This window comes from Dipodomys merriami, unplaced genomic scaffold (assembly GCF_024711535.1).
Source record: "Dipodomys merriami isolate MVZ:Mamm:240054 unplaced genomic scaffold, mDipMer1.0.p SCAF_112, whole genome shotgun sequence".
Classification (NCBI taxonomy): domain Eukaryota; kingdom Metazoa; phylum Chordata; class Mammalia; order Rodentia; family Heteromyidae; genus Dipodomys; species Dipodomys merriami.
This window is the reverse complement of record NW_027202405.1, coordinates 1,223,905-1,236,514: the sequence shown is the minus strand read 5'-3', so window position 1 is coordinate 1,236,514 and position 12,610 is coordinate 1,223,905. Positions and strand designations below refer to the sequence as shown.

The window sequence follows — 12,610 nt, the reverse complement described above, 5'->3', positions numbered from 1 at the left end:
ACTTGGATGCTATGCACACGATGCGTTTATGTCACAGCTGAGGAATCTTGAGCCTAGGATGCCTCCAGTATTAGAAGTGGGTGGCTAACAAACCTGTCCAACCTTTTTCCTGGAAGGAGATACTATCCTTATTATTCTTGCTCCGAAACAAATCTGCCTTCTGCCCCAGAGGGGCAGGCTCTGGCTTCCAAAGTTATTTTATGCACAAATAAGTTGAAAAGACAGTATATAAGGTAAGAGCTGTCACCAGACAAGTTGAAGCATGGCAAAGAATTGCTTTCCATCCACCAACAAATAAAACACAGCCAGAGGCAGATTTGAGAAGAAGATACATGAGTAGGTGAGATGTCTCAGAGTTTTTTATTTAATCAAAAGATTGATAGCCTCTCATCAATGGTTTCTGTAGTCACCAGAGGTTATGGGGAAAGACTGTTATTGCTCAGAAATGTGCTAGTTTAAAAGCTGCCTTGAGCTCAGATCACTGCATCTGGGCTGGGGTAAACCAGAAGCAAGGCACTTCTTGTTTCTACCTTTGTATTGTTTTCTTCCAGTAGTTTCCAGTCCACACAGACTTGAGGTTAGGGATTTTTTTCATTAGAGAAAGATGGAAATGAAAAGCTTGACTTTTGTAAGGTTGCAATGGTCTAGGAAACAGAATTTCGGGTCCATGCTGTGAGGATTACAGAACGCCAAGGCTGATCCAGTAATACACCTTTATAACGTCAGCCGCGCTGCTTCTGCCACGTGAGGAGCTCGAATGCACACCACAAAAGAACCTCCAGCATTTCTGGTCCCACATTAGAGCATATTCCTGAAGTCCTAAAAACAAAACCCTTCTGAAGACCTTATACCCACCCGATCTGGAGACAGCTCCGACCCTGTGTCAGGCTGAAGAGGCTGTTTCCAAGTACTGAGTATATTCATGGTTGAGTGCAATCCCGATGGGGCATCTCCTGTAGCCATATATTGCTAGAAATGCCTCATTAAAAACTGCAGTTCTACTTTACTCCCAGGACTGTTCTTACATCTGTAAGAAGGAGACACAAGACAGTTAACAAAATGTATATAACACCTATTATTATTAATCATCATCATCATCATCATCATTATTTACTGGCATACACGACAGATCTGTACTATTCCTCAGTGTCACAGCTTCAGAAAAGGTGTCAGCAGTTGAGAGCCAAGCCTACTCAGCTACCCTAAAAGTGACCTGAAAGGAAATTGATTTAAGATCTTAGATCCTAAAGAATGTAGACAGGGATCTCTGAAGTCATTGATATGTCCATAATTCAAGTAGAGATGAAAGGAGACCAAAGGAATTGTAGAATAGGCCCTCTTGAATAAGCATCACTTAGAAAAATTAAAAAGAGAGCCATCATCCAGGTACTACTTGTGGTTCATGCCTATAATCCTAGCTTCTCAGTAGGCTGAGATCTGAGAATTGCAGTTCAAAGCTAGCCTGGGCAGAAGAGTTCCCATGAGATTCTTAGCTGCAAAACCACTCAAAATCTGGAAGTGGGGCTATAGCTCAAAGTGGTAAAGTTTTAGCCTTGAGTAAAAGAGCTCAGAGACAGCACCCAGGTCTTGAGATCAAGCCCTACAACTGGAGAGGGGGGGAGAGAGGGGAGAGGGAAGAGAAAGAGAGAGGAAGAGAGGGAGAGAGAGAGGGAGAGAGGGAGAGAGAGGAGAAAGAGCTATCTTGAAGATTAATCTTGAATTTCAGCTTTGAGGGAACTAAGGTGACTTTGATAATCAAACAATGAATTACAACATATGAGATTCCTTAAATAAAAATATATTGTCCTTAAATTTAAAAAAATTGATTATATACAGGCAAAATGTAGCAATTTTGTAGTAACAACTTTAGGGACTGCCTCATTTGAGGGTTTGGCAACCAAGGAGTGGGCAGGTGGCTGATTTAGACAACCTCCACCAGTCTCCACATTCAAGGAAGCTCATGAGCCCCACACTACTGAAGCCCAATTGAATCTAGTTGCCAGCCCAACTTTTCATTCAGCTTTCTACATCATACCAGTTACAAAGTGCTGTTGGTTCTCCTAAACATGCCTCCAATCTGTACACAATCACCTTTTGTTTCTTACATGTAGCTGATCCATCTGAACTTCTTCATTTTTATTGTTGTATCCTGAGAGGTAAAAATCTAACCAGAGTTTTCTCATGTTTGAAAAAAGTCAGCAAAGATCCCTTACCATGTCCTTACAATTAGTTCTCAATCCCCCCCCCCCCACACACACATGAAAAACTTCATTCCCTGTAAATCTTCCCATTTGACCCAAACTCAGTGTCCTCTGATCATTCATATATACTATCCAAGAGAAACCTCTCAAGTGTGGGTTTTCAGCACACATAGAGCCGTCTGGCTGAATTAATGAAATCTCCAGTGATGCCTGGCCTAGCCAATATAGAGGATCAGCAGGATTGCATGCTGGTGAGGACCACGATCTCACTGGGATTTGTGCAGGCCCGGAGTTCCTCCTCCTCGCAGCAGGCTGGTGCTGTGGGAGCTGAACCACCAGAGTGGAGTGTCTTCTCCCAGCACTTCTATTCCCAGGAAGGAGAATTGCACTCTGTGATTGCTTGTGGGATCTGCCAGCTCTGGCAGCAGGAGAATAGACAATAGAGCTCTCTGTATCATAGCAGTAAAAGAGACCGAGAAAGTGCTGCCATTTAAATGATTACATTTGAGATCTGCGGTAGCCTGAGGCATCCCAAGGATCACTCCATAGATGAATAACAATTTTTCTCAGAGCTTAAATTCGCTTTCAAATAGTGAAATGCTAAGAGAATATATCTCTTAATTAGAGAGAAACACCTAGATTTTTCTTTTCCCATAAAGCCCTGGCAGTGTGGTATTGTGTGTATGTGTGTTAGCATTTTTGCATACATTTTGCAATGGAAAACTGCAATAACTAAGGCTTTATGTCTGCTGCATAGGGTTATCTCACATTAGAAAAGTTCTTGTTAAATATCCATTTCCTTTTGCAGGGAATGTGTCATGATATTTTATTCAGCAAATATAACTGTGCTTAAATATTTTAGTATCATTACTCAGCACAGTGCCTCATAATTTAGTAAATTAAAAAAACTGATTTTATGACCCTATATCTTCATGAATAGATATGAATACTCAGGAAAAGGCTTTTAGCAAGTATTCCTTAAATCTGTATTGATAAAAACAAAATTCTAATGCCACCTGCACCTCTTCACACACAGTCTAGCAGGAATCGCACTTGTCAGCAGAACAAACATGTGGCTCTGCTCTGAGGTCCCTCGTTGCACAAATCTGCCTGCCTGGCACATTCACAGAAGACTGTCCTTACCAACCAGAAGCTACATCTTAAATAACTGAAGCAATGTTATAATTGCCAAAGCACAGAACCAAAGAACAAAAATAAAAAACAAAATGTGTGCAAGCCAGTATCTATAATCAACTCAGTTCCCTATATATCCAATATTTGATGAACTGGCTGCAGGTTTCTAGATCATTTAAATAAGTAATATAACACAAAGAAGCCTTCAGCTCTGTCATTACTGATATAGAAAAGAACAATCTCAGTGTCTTTTGGCTTCCCTAACCAACAGTCCCTGTTGCTCAACCTCAAAGCAGAGAAGTCCTAGATCTGTGTTTACATGTCTCTAGGATTATCCACTCTGTTTTTCCCTCCACTATTTAAAAAGTAATTTTTTATCTTATTCACATGCCATAAGTTTCACCCATTTTCAATGTACAATGCAATGATTTTTAGAATACTGCTGAGCTATCTATCAATCACTACAATCCATTTTGAGAATACTTTTATCACCCAAATATGATCCCTCATCTCTATTCCCTCTCCCAACCCCAGAAAACCATTAATCTACTTTCTCTATATATAGAATTTCCCTTTCCTGGACATATTAAATAAATGGAACCACACACTCCTAGTAGTTTTGACATTGCTTCTTATCTCTAGTGAGTCATTCCAGAGCACTTAGCCTCAGCACTGTGAAAAACCAGACCCACCAGACCCATGTTAACACAGCTAGCAAATGACAGAGCTCTGACTCAAAACCAGGTCATATGATTCCAAATTCCTTCCACCCCTTTCCTGCTTTCCTGCTCTGAATACATTGTCAATGTTGTATGGAAAATTTAGTGATGACTGTTTGGAAAAAGCCCCAGAGATCACTGGGCTTCTGTCACTATAGTAAGCTATGAGCTAGTGCTCATCTGGATACTTGGGCTCTTTTCAGCCACCAGAGGGTGCCCCAGAAACCTATTCCCGAATTAACTGCTTGTAAAACTGGGGAATCTTTAAAAACAAAAAAGAATGTAAATTGTCACCATTATATCCTGGAAAAAAATTTTTTTAAATAAAACCTTTCCTCTCTGGGTAATTGCAGATAACAATAAGGAATAAAAACTGAACTGGTTCTGGTGCACATCTATCCCAGAGGACCACCTGGAGGCAAGCAGACACAGGAGAGAGATTATTATAAGGTTTATTAGAGGAGCCATATTTCCCTGAAGAAAAAGCACATGGCATCTATCCCTATCCAGATAGCAGGAGGGCCTGGATGCAGGAAGTAAGGTAGGTGCATGCTCAGGTGGATGGGTCTGGGCAGAGAGGAGTGGCCAGCTGTGTAGTGGCAACTCTAGGACTGGGAGGAGCTCAGGTCTCGCTGGAGCTGAGGACCAAAGGTGGTTATAAATGGAACTGGTTCTGGTGCACATTGAAAGTTTAATTTTAATCTTCTCAAATACAAATTTAAGAAAGATAAAATAAAGACTTGAGCTAATGAGTTCTTAAATTATGACATGGGAGGTATAAATCAAAAAATTAAGTTGACTGCTAGTCTTTTTCTTCTTAACATAACTAAATCACTTTAAAGAAAGTGAGCTTAACAGAAGTTAAGCTCTGAGTCTGGATGCTGTCCCTGAGCCTTTTGGTTCAAGGCCAGCACTCTACCACCTGAACCACACCTTTACTTCGGGCATTTTCTAGTGGTTAATTGGAGTCTCAAGGACTTTCCTGCCTGGGCTGGCTTCAAACTGCAATCTTCATATCTCAGCCTTCTGAGTAGTTAGGATTACAGGTGTGAGCAACCAGCATTCTACTCTTCCTTTCTATTTTTATTAGAATATATAGTACAAGGGGGGTTTATATTATGAATCCATAGTTGCATATAATGTACTTTGCAGATTTTACTCTTCTATTATGTTTTCTTAGTTCTTCCTCTCACCCCCTTTTAAGTGTCTGTTGGATTTCATTATGTGTGTGTATGTATGTGTGTGTGTGTGTGTGTGTGTGTGTGTGTGTGTATCCTCCTTATCCCCCAGTGCCCTCTCCTTTCCCCATGCCAGTGATCCTCCAATAATCCACCTTTTATATTCATGTGCCATTATTATCATCCTCAGCATTTTAAGTCTAGATTCCACAAATGTGATAAAATGTATAATGTTTGCCCATTTGAGCTTGGCTTATCTCATTTAACCCAACTCTTTCTGGTTCCACCAGTTTTCCTAATTTAATTCAATTTTTTGGCTGAATAATATTTCTGTGTCTGTGTATACATACATATATACATATATACATGGATATATGTAATTATCTTTACCCATGTATTAGCTGTTGAATATCTCAACTGAATCTAGTTTAGCTATTGTAAACAAAGCTGTAACAAACATCGGTATTCAAGAATTACTCTTGTATTTTGATTTACACTTCTTTAGATATATACCCAAGAGTCAGTCATAAGATAGGTCTATTCTTAGTACTTTTATTGAACCTCCATACTGATATGGAGTGGTTGTACTATATTACATTTCTATGGACAGAAAACAAAGTTAACTTTTCCTCTACATTCTTGCCAACATTTACTGTTTGTTTTCATAATGATTGTCATTCCGACTGGTGTAAGATGGAAGATCAGTGTAGTTTCAGTTTGCAAGTCTGTATGATTAAGAGTATTGCCTAGTCATGTTTTTATTAGCCATTGTACTTCTGAGCACTATGAGAGTCATTTGTCCATTTATTAATTGGATTGTTTATTCAGTTGCTGTTTTGTTTTTTGAGCTCTTTGTATATTCTTAATATATTTATTAATATATCTGGTGAAGATTTTATCCAAGTCTATGGGCTGTCCATTGATTCTGGCAACATTGTGGAAACATACTTTAAAATTAAGTTACCCAGGGCTGGGAATGTGGCTTAGAGGTAAAATGCTTGTCTAGCATGCATGAAGCCCTGGGTTTAATTCCTCAGTACCACATACACAGAAAAAGCTGGAGGTGGAGCTGTGGCTCAAGTGGTAGAGTGCTAGCCTTGAGCAAAAAATACTCAGGGTCAGTGCCCAGGACTGGCAAAAAAAAAAAAAAATTAAGTTACCCAAATCCAATATGCTTAGCTACAATTACCTGGGTAATAATTCAGTGTTATAATCTGAATCTGGAATTTCTTAAAAGGTTTATGTGTTGGGGCTGGGAAGGTGGCTTGGTGGCACCACATAAGCAGAAAAAAGCCAAAAGTGGTGTTGTGGCTCAAGTGGTAGATTACTAGCCTTGAGCTGAAGAGCTCAGGGATAGTACCCAGGCCCAGAGTTTAGGCTCCACAACCACCACCACCAACAGTTGAAAAGGTTTATGTGTTAAAGGTCTGATCCTCATGTTACACTGTTGGGAAGCAGAGCCTAATGGTAGGTTTTAGGTCATTGGTAGTGGAGGGCTGATATCAGAATCAGTCTTTTCCTCCCTCTCTCTTTGTCTTCCCAGCTCCCATGAGGTGATCAGCTTGCTCCACCGTGCACCAATACCCCCAGGATTATATCTATCCAGCTATCTGTACCACACGTGGCTGTATTTTGTTTTCAGTTTCTACTTTACAGAGAGTCCAGTGGCTTAGTATCTAGGATCTAAAGAACATATGTATCTCTTGGCTTCCTTCAGTGTAATGTCTCCTTCACCTATCTCCATTCTGGAAAGCTTAGCCAGGATGGTAACACATAGGACTATTTCCAGGAAAACTTAGTGAAGAATTGTACAAAGCACTACAACTACTACTTCTCAGTCACTAGGGCTGCACAGCTGGTGAAGCTATTCCCTATTCTCTCCATAGTCTCCATGATCCCTGGAATCCTGCCTAGCACTATCTAACTAGCACATAGGCCCAAGTCACATGGCATGACTAGCTCTTCTTATACTAGCTAGGTATCATTTAAATTTATTCCATCTCTCCCTCTCTCTCTCTTTTTTCTGTCAGTCATGGGGCTTGAACTCTGGGCCTGGGCACTGTCCTTGAGCTCTTCTGCTCAAGGCAAACACTCAAGCACTCTACCAGTTGAGCCACAGTACCACTTCTGGTTTTCTGGTAGTTAGTTGGAGATAAGAGTCTCACGGAAGCCCGGTGCCAGTGGCTCATGCCTGTAATCTTAGCTACTCAGGAGGCTGAGATCTGAGGATCTCAGTTGAAAGCCAGCCCAGGCACGAAAGTCTGTGAAACTCTTATCTCCAATAAATCACAGGAAAACTGGAAGTGGTGCTGTAGCTCAAGTGGTAGAATGCTAGCCTTGAGCTGAAGAGCTGAGGGCCAGCACTCAGGCCCAGAGTTCAAGCCCCATGACCGACAAAAAAAAAAAAAAAAGAGTCTCATGGACTTCACTGCTCAGGCTGGCTTTGAGTCACCATCCTCAGGTAGCCTCCTGAGTAGCTAGGATTACAAGTGTGTCACCAGTGCCCAGCATCTATCTCATTTTTAAAATCTCTACAATGATAATAATAATATTTACCTTAAACACCCTCTATCTCATATGGTTGTTTCAAGAATAAAATGTAAAGAAAAGGATGCTACACAAATGTAAAGTATGACTATTATAACACCATGCCTGTGTTTGAAGGAGAAAAAGAGGCAAAGGCAATGATGCCCAAGAAAACGAATGGAGTGGAGAAAGAAAGTGAAAGAAAGGAAAAGACTTTCTGTCTCCCACCCCCACCTTTAGCCCCTAGTAACCACACACAGCCACTCTTATAAGCATATTCATTTAGTGGCATGAAAAAGTTCTTATACAAAAAGGAAAAGTGAATGTTGTGCGAAAATTGAAAACCCATAAATCTGTTTGTCTTTTTCTAACAGTGAACATCAGCATGACCTAGAATGCCCTTGTATACACCAAGTAAAAGTGACATCCAATCTTGATGCATTCGCCAAACATCATGAACTCCCACAGAAAGGTCAGCAGGACTGGATAAAGTAAAAAGTCAAGGGGGCTTGGAAGGTGGCTCAGTGGTAGAGCACTTGCCTTGCATGCATGAGGCCCTGGGTTTGATTCCTCAGCACCACATAAGCAAAAAGAAAAAAAGCCAGAAGTGGTGCTACGGCTCAAGTGGTAGAGCGCTAGCCTTGAGCTGAAGAGCTGAGGGACAACGCCCAGGCCCAGAGTTCAGGCCCCACGACCGGACCCAAAAAATAAATAAATAAATAAATAAAATAAAATAAAATGTCAAGGAATCCTCTAAGAGCCCAGGACTTCAGGCAAGGGAGGTAGGTCTGGGGGCCTTCATAGCGTAAGGCAAGGCTGGGGCAAGGCCTCACAACCAAAATTTTTATCTTAATCATCACCTGAACTCCAAACATCATTCCACTGTTAGAAACTGAATTACTATCTAGTAGGGTGTGAGTGTGTCCACCCAAAATTTGTATTGTGAAACTCACTGCTCATTGTGACAGAGTTGGGATGAGGAGCTTGGCAGAGGTGTTTGGGTCAAAGAGCCAGAGCCCTCATGACTGCTGAAAGTCTATCCCGTGACAATGAGCTGATTATTGTCAGTTCAGCCCTTTTTTCTGGCTTCCTCGAGACTGCTTCCTTCCCTCATTCTGCCATGAGTTGAAGTTGTATGAGGCTATCACCAAATTTAGCTCAGTCCTGGACTTGTCATCTTCATGATTGAAAATAAACATTTTATCTTTACAAATTACCCAGCCTCAACTATTTTCTTATGGAAATGGAACTGTCTTTTTTTGTGTGGGGCTTGAACTTAGGACCTGGCTGCTCTTCCAGAGTTCTTTTGCTCAAGGCTAGTGCTCTACCACTTTGAGCCACAGCCCTACTTCTGGTTTTCTGGTGGTAAGTTGGATATAAGATTCTCACAGAATTTCCTGCCTGGGCTGGCTTTGAACTGCAATCCTCATATCTCAACCTGCTGAGTAGCTAGGATTAGAGGTGTGAAACACTATCCCTGGCTGGCAGTTGAACTTTAAGAAAAGCTGAAACTCCAATAAGACTCTCAGATGGCTAAATTAGAGCTAACTTCAGAGTAGAGTGTGGTATCCATTTGATGAGGGGGAGTCATGCAGAGATTCTATATCTTTGAAGGAGCTATAAAATAAACCTGTGTCCTTTGAGCGTTCTTTCTTAAAAACTGCCAAGATAAAGAGCCTCAGGAAGGTTTTATCTTACTACTTGGACCCAAGTAATAAACAATGAACTACAGACACATCTAAGTATCAACCAATCATGAACAGGCATGACTGTATCTCTCATTTATATAGTCAGAGCACAGTGGTAATTTGTTAGGAAATCCCTCAATATAAACCCTGTCTTTGATCTTTTGGAGTGCATTTTCATTTTTTACTGAAGATTGTGACAGCCTGGTTTTGTTTTAATACGTTTTTTATTGTAAAAATACTGTTCAGAGGGGGTTACAGTTACATGAGGTGTGACAGCCTGGTTTGCAAAACATTTTTCTTTTTAAAGGAAAGCCTATGTTTTTCTGGTGAACTTTTTTAAAAGTTTACTTTGATTAATACAATAGAAAATGGATTAGGACACTGCCAAAGTGATATTATTTGAAACATGTATGCAGTTGTCCCTTGAATAAAGTTCAATTTCAATTGATAACCCATATTGAAAAATACTGCCATTGAAGATATTAATGATGATAACAATCTGTCTTTAATTTGGAGAGAACATTCCATGTCTCTTTACAGTCGTAGGCACTTACCCAAACTGGCTTCTTTCCAGGACCTGGTTTTTCTAAAAAGCACATGGATTTGGTTGTGAAGAAAATAGTTCACTAACAGGCTTTCTAGGTTCCTCTCCCCCAAGGCATTTCACTAATGTGTGCCAGAACACTCTGTGAGGAGAAAGAGAAAAAAAAAGAAAGAAATTCTTTGTAGAGAGTATGCCTCTGGGCACCCCCAGCACCACAGTGTGCAGTTACGCTGCAACCCAGTTAAGAGAACAGGAAATAACTTCCACCGTGTTTTCCATAATAACAGCTTGCATTCACTTGAACACTCAGATAAGAACTAAGCTGGATTCTTTCTGAAGGTAATCTCACTGGTGCATCAAAACTACCAGTAAGGTAAGGATCATTTTATGAATATTATTTATATTGAGGAAACTGAAGCTTAAAGGCAGTTAGCAGCTAACCCTAATCACACAGCAAGTGAATGGGTGAGCCAGAATTTGAATCTAGGTAGTCTGACTTAAGGAGCTGTGCTAAATTAGACTATACTAAATATATATCTCTATCTATCTGTCTATCTATCTATCTATCTATCTATCTATCTATCTATCTATCTATCTATCTATCTATATGCACACACACATATACATATCCTCTATAAAGTTATACATTTCTCAGATAACTTTACAGATAAGAAAACTGGTTTTAAAATAGTTCATTGTTCCACAATTGCAGCTATTACATGGTAGAGTTGAGAGGCAGCCCTCAAACCCTTGTTCTTTGCATTAAACATGGACTATTAGGTGGCTCTCAATCCCCAAGGCCACTTAAAACACAGAATTGATACAGAGCGAGAGGTGTTATAGCAGTTTATCACTCCTGCCAACCTTTCCTTCTAGGAAGACTTCAGAGGCTGCTAAGTTTTTGCATAAGTTCTCTGCCCATCCCAGCAAGTCTCTGAAATGGCACTTGACACAAATGAGATCATCAAGATTGTTTGCTGAAACAGATTTAAAAAAATATGTAACACACTTTGTTTGCATGCTCTCTGGTACTAATAGGACCCACCAACCAATAGATGTGCAGGAGCCTGGTGAAAGAATAGAGAATATACGACAATACATAAGTTTCATGAATGCATAAGGGCTCTCACTAGTCAGCATTTGATTTTACTCTCAGGAAAAGTAACTCCAGTGATACGCACTCTATCATTTAGAATACAACTTTGCTTTAACATTTGATGACATTCTTATAAATTTAAAGATATAATTCAATCTTCACATTTTAAAGCTGTAACCCAATCTTTCCAATCTATATGTGTATGTACATACACAGTATAGTAATTTACATCTATACATACACATATACATTCATTTACACATACATTAATGTAAGGTATATTAAATAGGTAGGTTTGATTAGGTAGCAGATGAAGAGAACACCACTCAGTATTCAGTCAGGAAAAGAAGTTTATTTACCAAGCTGCTGCCCCAGCTGTACACAGGAGGAGAGGTATATGTCTGAAAGGGGCAACACACCAGGAGTTATCTAGGCCCTGGACAGGAATAGGTGTGGCCAGGTCAGAGAAAGATGTGGCCACACTGGATCTGGATGTAACCTCAGGGCCTGGGACCCTCAGCCCAGGATGTGACCTAGCAGGAGGGGGAGGTGACTGTTTCTAGGTGTGCCAGTTACCTAGGTAACACAGATAACTGAGTGGGAACTTAGTCAAGAGGTAGGGAGGTGTCTACACAGGGCCTGCATGGCTCTGGCAGACCTTACAATTAATGTGTGTGTGTGTGTGTGTGTGTGTGTGTGTGTGTGTGTGTGTGTGTGTGTGTGTGTGTGTATACATATATATGTCAATTTATATACATATATATATATTTACATCTTAGGATAAATACTTATGACTATTAGGAGAAAATAATGATGTTAATCATCTCAAATTGACGATACTCACCAGGTTCCAGTGGCTCATGCCTATATGTAATCCTAATTAGTCAGGAGGCTAAGATCTGAGGATCACAATTCAAAGTCACCCAGAGAAGAAAGTCTGTTAGACTCTTAATTCCAATTAATCAGCTAAAAAAAAATAAAAAATTAAGGTATGGCTCTAGTGGTAGAGTGGCAGCCTTGAGTGGAAGAGTCTAAAGGATAGTGATTAGGCCCTGAGTTCAAGCCACAGTACCAGCACATATGCACACACAAAAAAAGCACAATCCTTCGACAAGCTGGTCAGCTAATAAGGACAATTGTGTACTGTGCTATCATTTTTAAATACATATGTGAATACTTATTAGTTTATATATTTATTTGAGAGCATGTAGCCTAGACTGTGCTCAATCTCCTCATCTCCTGCCTAAGTCTCCTTAGTGCTGGGATTATATGTGTGCACTACCACAGCAGGCACTGGCAGTACTCATTGATATGAGCAACTACTTTGGTAATATAAACAATTTATATTAATAATCTTTACGTGTAGACTTGGAAGTACTCTTCAGATGAGACCAGGGCTAAAATGTCTTAATACTGCTCCAAAACTTTAAAGCACATTTATGGGTGGAAGGAACTGCACAGTCATTTCAGAGATTTAAATTAGGCCAAGAAGAGGAAGTTGAGCAAGCCAGTTGACCACTAGCC

At 40.2% G+C, this 12,610-nt stretch overlaps 1 long non-coding RNA gene across 1 annotated transcript; it reads right to left on the bottom strand.

The window, feature by feature from the left end:
• Positions 1–297: 297 nt before the first annotated feature.
• On the bottom strand, positions 298–11,567 carry LOC138822556 (uncharacterized). Its single transcript, XR_011370550.1, has 3 exons — positions 11,446–11,567; positions 10,001–10,132; positions 298–1,027 (listed from the first exon to the last, which is right to left on the bottom strand). It is a non-coding gene; the product is annotated as an uncharacterized lncRNA (long non-coding RNA).
• Between the last annotated feature and the right edge of the window lie 1,043 nt (positions 11,568–12,610).